This window comes from Henckelia pumila, chromosome 3, assembly GCF_033568475.1.
Source record: "Henckelia pumila isolate YLH828 chromosome 3, ASM3356847v2, whole genome shotgun sequence".
Classification (NCBI taxonomy): domain Eukaryota; kingdom Viridiplantae; phylum Streptophyta; class Magnoliopsida; order Lamiales; family Gesneriaceae; genus Henckelia; species Henckelia pumila.
Genome location: NC_133122.1, coordinates 100,697,351 through 100,705,963, shown reverse-complemented (window position 1 = coordinate 100,705,963; position 8,613 = coordinate 100,697,351).

The following is an 8,613-nucleotide window of genomic DNA, read 5'->3' as shown; positions in this document are numbered from 1 at the left end:
ATTTTCTCTCTTTCCTTTCTCTCTAACCCTAATTCCCTCACAGCCGCCATCTCCCTCACTCTCAATTTCTTCTTCTTTTCTCAATTTCGTAGGTAATTCACTCGAGTTCTCACATCTCTCGACATGGCGCCAAAGAAACAGAAGATTGCCACCTCTAGGGCCAACCCATCCCACTTAATAGATGGGAAATTTATTTCTGAAGAAGCAAAGGCACGTTATGAGGAAGCCAAGGACGCTAGGAATCCCATTCCCGAGCGAGGAATTGATCTTTCTGAAAACCGCACCGCCTCCCTTGGCATCGTAGCTCGAGGATGGGCCGAATTTTGCCGCCAACCTGTCGCGGCATTAGTCCCCTTGGTCCGTGAATTTTACGCCAACGCCGCCGAGCGTACCGATAGCACTACCTTCGTGCGGGGTAAGATGGTTTCTTTTACTCCCGCTGCTATTAATGCGTTATTGCAAACTCCGGAAGTAGATGATAGCCAATTTCAGGCTTTTAAGGCCAATACGGATTATAATGAAATTTCGAATGAGTTGTGCAATGAAGCTAATGTGTGGAAGGATTCGGGGAAGTTCATATCTTTTAAGGAGAAAAATTTGCGGCTGGAACCGGCCTTGTGGTATGCTTTTCTGACCCACAGGTTGATGCCGGTGTCCAATACACATGTTGTGACAATGAGCAGGGCGGTGCTTCTCTATGCTGTGCACAAACAATGGTCGATTAATGTTGGACAAATTATCAACCAAGAGTTGTACAATTCCATTCGCACGTCCAACATTTCAATTTTCTTTCCGACCATTGTTTCTTTACTGTGTGTGCAAGCTGGTGTCCCATACAAGGACACAGAAGAATGGTTGCACCCAATGCAGGCAGTGAATAACACAATTCTGAAAGCAAAACACGCCTTCCGCGTACGCGAGTTTTCACTTCCTGGCCAGGCCAGCTCTGGCCCTGGTCAATCATCACGGACTGCACCTCGGCCACCTCCTGCTCGCCACACCACACATGATTCATTGAGTGAAATATCGGCTTGGATGCAAAATCAGGAGCACTGCCAAGAGGTAAATGCCGCCTACAATGAATCCACCCATGCCATGATGCGAGGACTGCTCGCCAATGCTGGGATGGACCCGGCCGTTTATCCTGCACCACCGCCATATCCTCCACCGTTCCAGTTCCAATATGCTCCACCGGTTTGGGATTTGCCCGAAGACATGGATGAGGAGGAGTCTGATTAGTACCAGGGGAGTTTTTATTGTTTTTTTTGTTTTTATTTTCTTTTAGTTTGTTTTAGTTTTGGTGGTGTTAAGTAGCATTGGGGACAATGCTTGTCTTTAGTTTGGGGAGGGTGTGTGTCTTTTGTGTTTTCAATATTGTTGTGAATGAAAATCAGAAAATCCAATGATGAAAAAAAAAAAAAAAAAAAAAATTTGGGTTCATTGTTTGTTTTTGCTTAAGTCCATGACTATCTTCTTTGTTTGACAAATCGTTTTGAACTAGTATAACCAAGTCGATGAATAGGTCTCAAAACATTCTGTGAGGTACACTTGAATCTGTATTTGAAACACCCAAACTTGGATATGATTGAGACAATTTGTTTGATTTTTGGGCTAGAAAGAAATCTTTCGTGAATTACCTTTAGATGCCCAATTGAGCCTTCACATTTATATGAGCATGAGAGGTGCATAATCTGGATTTTATGTTGGTGTAATCATCGCTTACTACTGATGATTCTTTTTTCTGCACTGATTGAGATCTGTATGAGTTAACTGTGAATTGAGATTTGTCTAGAACAAGTTCGAACATCCCTCGAGGCGCAATACGGGCATACTGTGATTTAGGAGTGATATAGGCATTTCTTTCTGAATTTCGTTTGTGCCTTTCAAACTACCCTTGATTTATTTTGTCCCTAGTACCTTATTTGAGCTTAATAGAAAACGAATGGCACGCGTGAAAACGTGTGGAAAACCCCCATTCGACATTTTTCAAGAACCTACAATTACTACCCATAGCTTAAACACTCATTCCTACCTTGTTGGGAGTAAATTGAATGTAGATCATTGATGTGTATGCTCCTACTGAAAAGCTGAGAAACGAATGGTGTGTTGAGTGTTGTTCAAAAAATCAAAAGGGGGTAGCAAGAAGAAAAGAAAAAAAGAAGGGATATGTTTAAAAATATGAAAATATTGAGAAAAAAATGGGGAAAAAGAAAGAGAAGAATGTTGGCAAAAGGCAAGTGAAAGGAAAGAAAAATCTGGAAATCAATGAATGAGAAGAAGTGCAAATTTGTAATTCGAAAAGAGTAGTCTGTATAGAATGATCATTATTTACTCCCTCTTTGAATTCGTGTCCTTCATTTCGAGCCATTAGCCTAGCCTAACATTATAAGCCGAATAAGACCTATTGACCGAGTTACAGTTGCCTAATATACTAGTGGAGAGGGGTTGTGAAAATTTTGCCTATGGACTGTTGATAGACACAGTTAATGAATGTGGATTCTTGATCAAAAACATGCACACACTATTTTTCATTGAGTTATACCAGTCATGAGTGTGTGTATTATTGAATGTTTCAAAATCTTTATCCTGATATACCCGAAAAAGTCCTCATGATTCTAGAATGTGTGAATTGAATTTAGAGTAGAGTATTCCAAAATACGGAGTTGCGAGATTTTGAAGTTTGCAAGGTTTGCTAGTTGGTGTTACATTTTCAAAATGTCAGCATGTTGATTGATTGGATTGTTTATTTTGTGGAAAATATTCTGAGGCTTAAGAAGATTAATTTCACTTCCTTGTTTTGTCGTTCTGTTGTGTCTGCATGTTAGTTTATCTCCTATTTTGCTCGAGAGCGAGCAAAAGGTTAGTTTGGGGAGGTTGATAGGAGTCGTTTTTATGTGTTTTTATTGTTTGTTTTGTATTTGTTTTGCTTTCGTTTCGTTTACTTATTGTCCGTTCTTTTCCATTCTTGTTCTTTTTATTATTTTATTATGTTCGTATTCACTCCTCTGGTTTATCTATTTTTATGGCAGGAAATCACCAAGAAATGCCGATACTTGGTGGGAAGGTGATGCACATTAGAGGCCATGCAGATAGAACAAGAAGAAAGGCAAAATTCTGGAAAAGAAGAAGGGCGCGCGGGCGGCCATATTCTACCGCGCGGGCGCATATACGGTTGAGAAAAACAGTAGCGCAAGGAATTTCGAGGCGCCCGAGCGGCCATATTCTACCGCGCGGGCGCGGTCACGTATTTTTGAAACAGTAGCGCAAGGAGTTTTGAGGCGCCCGAGCGGCCACTTTCTACCCTCGGGCGCGGTGCACAGTTTTTATTTTTTATTATTTTGAGAGTTTATTTCGGAGAGGATTCTGGGAAACTATAAATACAATTATTTCTTTAGTTTTGGAGGGTTACACAAGACGCATATCAGGAGACTACCGGCGGCTGAACGCTGGAGATTTCTCTTCTCCGTTGGGAGTTTTTCCTTTTCTTCTTCTTCTTAATTTTTATGTTGAACATCTTGGAGATTGAATTTTTGTAATAAATTCTAGTAGCTAAACTATTATTTTGTTGGAATCGAGGGGATCCTAATCCCGAAACACTGTAGTGTGATTGAATCACCGGACGTATTGGGAATTGATTTATGTTTATAATTGATTTTATCATGTTTTTCTTTCTATGTTGATGATTAGCTACCCTTAACATAGATTCGTAAATTATGAATTGCTGTAGAGAGATAGGTTTATAATTAGGACGAATGATATAATCCATGGACTTAAAATATGCATAGAGATATGGTATTTAGTACATGTTGATAGCCATAGACCACCAGGTTGAAAGTTGCAGAATTCTAGAACGCAAAGCAATCAGTCGTGATAAATAATTAGAGAGATTTAATTATTTCACTGATTTGATTAGTTTGGCATCACCTCGAGAGAGAATGTCAATGTATAGGAACTTCTGTTAAATTTATAAAAATAAATTAAGTTCCAATCGTCCAGTTCAATTAGGGAAAAGGTGAACCGAAATTCCAACAAAATCATTTTGAATTGTTATTCTTCACTCTGAGATTTGTTGGCTTGGTTGTGAAATTTAAGTTAATTTATATTGAGTTTTAATTTTAGTTGTTAGTTAATTCACAAATCACTTTTTCGATACTTTGTGTAGTTAAAAATTGAAAAGACAAATTATTTTCGTTAGTCCCTGAGGACGATACTCGTACTCAGTATATTATATTATAACTTAAATCGTGCACTTGCGTTTTATTCGAGCTTAATTGATAGATATATTACGTTGATTTTTCGTGGTAGTATTTGCTCGATCAGGGCATTACAGTAATCGATACATAGTCTCATGCTACCATCTTTCTTTTTCACAAACAACACTGGAGCTCCCCAAGGCGAAAAGCTAGGGCGAATAAAGCCCTTCTCCAACAGTACCTGAATTTGCTCCTTCAACTCTTTCATCTCTGTAGGAGCGAGTCGATATGGTGCCTTAGAAATAGGCACAGTGTCCGGCATCAACTCAATGCTGAACTCCACTTCCCTCGCTGGTGGAATTCCTGCAACGTCATCGGGAAAAACATCTGGAAAGTCACGTACCACCTCTATCTCTTCTAGGGAACTGGTAGGTGGCACTGCTGATGTGACTACACTGGAAACCACGTCTCAATAACTTCCTCGCACGTGTATAAAAAATCACTGGCGAGATCTCACTGCTCAGAGATGCATAGAAAACAAACTGGTCGCCCTCTTCTGGTTTCACTGCCACTGTTCTCTGCCAAAAATCAATCTGTAACGCCCCGTTTTTATCTTAAATGAGTTTATTTGAGTTAATCGGAGATTACAGAGTTCACGAGCCGACTTGATTTTGATCAGGGTCCTTTTTGCGAAAATTGAAATTTTCAGGGACTAAAACACAATTATCGGTTTTTATAGATATTTATAAGGATTTTGGACCCATTCTCTTCTCCATCACCTCCATTGCATCGCCTCCCTCCATTGAAGCCGATTCATTGAGCTTCCAAGCTTTCTAATTTTAGTCCGAGCTCGATCCGGCCGTTGGAAATTATTTCTGAAGGCAGATTAGCGATCACTGCAACGAGAGCTCCGTTATATCATAAGTTTTTCTACGATCGGATACATTCTAGTTTTTGGATGTTGTTAGAATCGTTCTAGATTCGAGTATGTCGTTCTCTACAGAGTTCTGATAATTTATTATCTGTCAGTTTTGAAATAGAGCGACGTTCGGATTTGTTATGATTTTTGGAAGCCATTTTCGAAAGTTTGAGTTTTGAGATTTGTTGGGTTTGCCTTGTTGTTGTTGTATTAGCATTGAATTGAGTTGTTATCGGTATTGAACTGCTGTCTGCATTGCCGGTTTGTTCAGTTTATAACCGTTATGCCGTCGGTTTGAGTTTTGGGGATTTCGAACCGTATTTGAGTTGTTGAACTAGACTTGTAAGTTAATCGTGGTTATTGATCATTCTTTTGTCTCCGTAACAGATTCGTTTGGAGGTACGAAGCCCAGAGTTAGCAGCTGTTTGATCATTTCCGAGATTTGAACGAAGAACGGTATAGAGAATTTCCTTGAACCGTTGCCTCGTTGTTGTTAGATTGTATAGTTGTTGATACAATCTCTTTTGTAGCGTATCCAGACTTGGGAGCTACTGCATTGAAAGGTAAAAGCAGTCATCGTAGCGGGATAGCATACTCGGGACTGTGGTTCTCGAGTTTCCCCTTTGAAATCACATACTTGCATTTACACTTGTTCTAGCATGAAGAACTTGTGTCTTGTTTGATTGTATTGGCTTTTGTTAAATGGCTTATGTGTTATGTTTTTGTTATGCATTCATCTTGAGCCAATCTTGTTTTCAGCGGGCAGAACCGCCCTTTTTGTTTAGAAGTTTGGGAACTATGATTGAGTGGCCTAGTTCGTAGTCGTTTCGCCTAGTGCTAGCATACTCATTATAGTTGCTCAAAGTCTAGAGGAGTGAGATACCTGGCACCACCTCGATTGGGAGATTCGGTGAGTTGTTACGTGATCTTATCCTTGGGATCCCAAAAGCACAACAGCAATCCCTCGTTTATCAGATTGATATCCCGGTTTAAAAGACATGCATTCATTATGTTATTATTGATTTCTTTGTTGTATTGAAAGCATGTTGATTGTTGTATTAATTGTTATGTTGCTTTTACTGGGAATGTCGTTCTCACCGGTTATCCGGTTGTTGCTTTGTTTTGTATGTGTACTTGGCAACAGGTGGGGCAGGATCAAGTCAGAAGAGACATGGTTAGCTCCGAGGGAAAGTTGTAGCAGTGAGACTCGGTTTAGAAGTCCTGTCAGCATGTCTACCTAGTGTTGTTAGAACATGTTTAGATAACGAACTTCATTGTTATGTTGTATTGACATGCAAGCTTTGCCGTGTTGTTATCGTGGCATGTTCTATTTTGGAGTAGTTGTTAAACTCTAGAACTTCATGTATTAATCGGAGGAACAGCATTTATAATGTATGTGTTGATTTGGATTACATTGGAATAGTTTTAGATGGAATTGCAAAGCATGTTTTCTGCTGTTCTGTTTCTGCAGTAGGGGGCGCCCAAGCTTCAATTTTTAGCATCCCGAATGCACCCCACTCTGAGAACTCAGTAGCGCCTCTGTCCAGGGCGCGCTCGAGCGGCGGTTTTTGGCCGCGCTTCTTTAAAAAAAAAAATATTTTCCTTTGCTTTGCTTTTAGTTCTTAGATCTTGGATGTTGAATTATTGTTTACTCCTTAATTAGATGTTTAGAACCGAGGTCTCACATTAAGTGGTATCAGAGAATTTAAGATTCTTGGTCGAACTAGAGTGAGCGGGTAGATCGAGTCTGCGTGTATTGGCTCCTCGCATGTATTTGAATTATTTAACTGTGTACGTAATTCCATGCGAGCATGCTTTATTATTGAGAGTTATTGAATTACATGATTTTGTGATTTAATTTATAAAGCATGATCTACTTGAGATATAACTGTTTCTGTTATCGACTGGTATCCTGTATTCCAAGCGGTTGTAAGGGCACTGATTGTAGCGATTGAGATATCTCGTGTCCTAACCATTGATTATCAGATGGGTCCTCGTCGAGTGATAAACAGAAACACACCGCCAGTTATTCCTACGACTGAGCAAGCTAGCACTGAAGTTGATCAGTTGGATGCTTCAGCGAATCCTATGGAAACCTTGCTGAAGAGGTTTCAGTCATTCAATCCGCCGTTGTTGATGGGTTCAGAAAATCCAGTTGACTGTGAGAGTTGGTTGGATGATATGGATCAGTTGTTTGATTCCATTGACTACACAGATGACCGCCGAATCAGGTTAGTAATTCATCAGCTGCGTGGTGGTGCTAAGAGCTGGTGGATCATGACAAAGAAAGCATTTGAGAGTAGAGGTACAGAGGTTACTTGGACTCTTTTTAAAACTGAGTTTTATAAGCGGTTTTTCCCTATCTCGTATCGTAAGGATAAGGGAGCAGAGTTTGCAAATCTGAAGCAAGGGAATCTGAACATTGAAGAGTACGTGGCTAAGTTTGATAGTCTGTTGCGTTTTGCGCCGCTAATTGCCGGGGATGAAGAAGCTAAGGCAGATCAGTTCATCAATGGTTTGAACCCCGACGTCTTCACGTTGGTAAATACCAACAGGCCTAACAACTTTGCGGATGCCATGAATCACGCAAAGGGAGCAGAAGCAGGCTTGTGGAGGCAAAGAGGTAACCAGGTAGCACCTCAGCAACAGAGGCAGTATCAGAACCCATCATCTCAATATCAGAATCAGCCACCGCAGCATCAGAACCAGCAGCAGAGGTATGAAGGTGGAAACAGTGGGGGAAACAGAAAGGATCAGTACAAAGCAAGAGGTAAGCAGTTTAAGAGGCAATGAAATAGTTCGTCCAGTTCCAGTGGTTCGAAGCAATTCGGTTCAGGACCGAGTTCTGGGTCATCATCCTTGTACTGCAGCAAGTGTGGAGGAAGACACTCACCGGATCAGTGTATGAGAGTCTTTGGTAATTGTAACACCTGTCAGCAACCGGGACACTTCTCTAAGGTGTGCCCTCAGTGTAGCAGAGACAGAGCTCAGAGTGGGAGTTCATCTAGACCTGTAGTTCAGCCGGAGAGGCAGTCGTCTGCATTGCACTCTTTCCAGCCTCAGCAGCAGAACAGAAATGGAGGTAGTTCTAGTGCGAACCAGCCTCTGAGACAGCAAGCACGAGTCTTTGCTTTGACAGAGGATCAGGCTTAGGAAGCACCTGATGATGTTATAGTAGGTAACTGTTCGATTTTTGGTCATTTTGCTCATGTTTTGATAGATACAGGTGCTTCCCATTCCTTTATCTCTGAGAAATTTTTATTATTGCATGCTTTGCCAACTGAATTGTTGCCTACAGTAGTAGCTGTTACTTCACCTTTGGGTGGAGGAATTGTTTCTGTCAGATTAGTCAGGAACTGTGAACTGTGTTTTGAAGGAAATATGTTAGAATTCGACTGTATTGTACTTGGATTGTCCGATTTTGATTGTATTGTCGGTATAGATGCTTTGACCAAGTACAGGGCAACAGTTGATTGTTTTCTGAAGGTTGTCAGGTTCAGA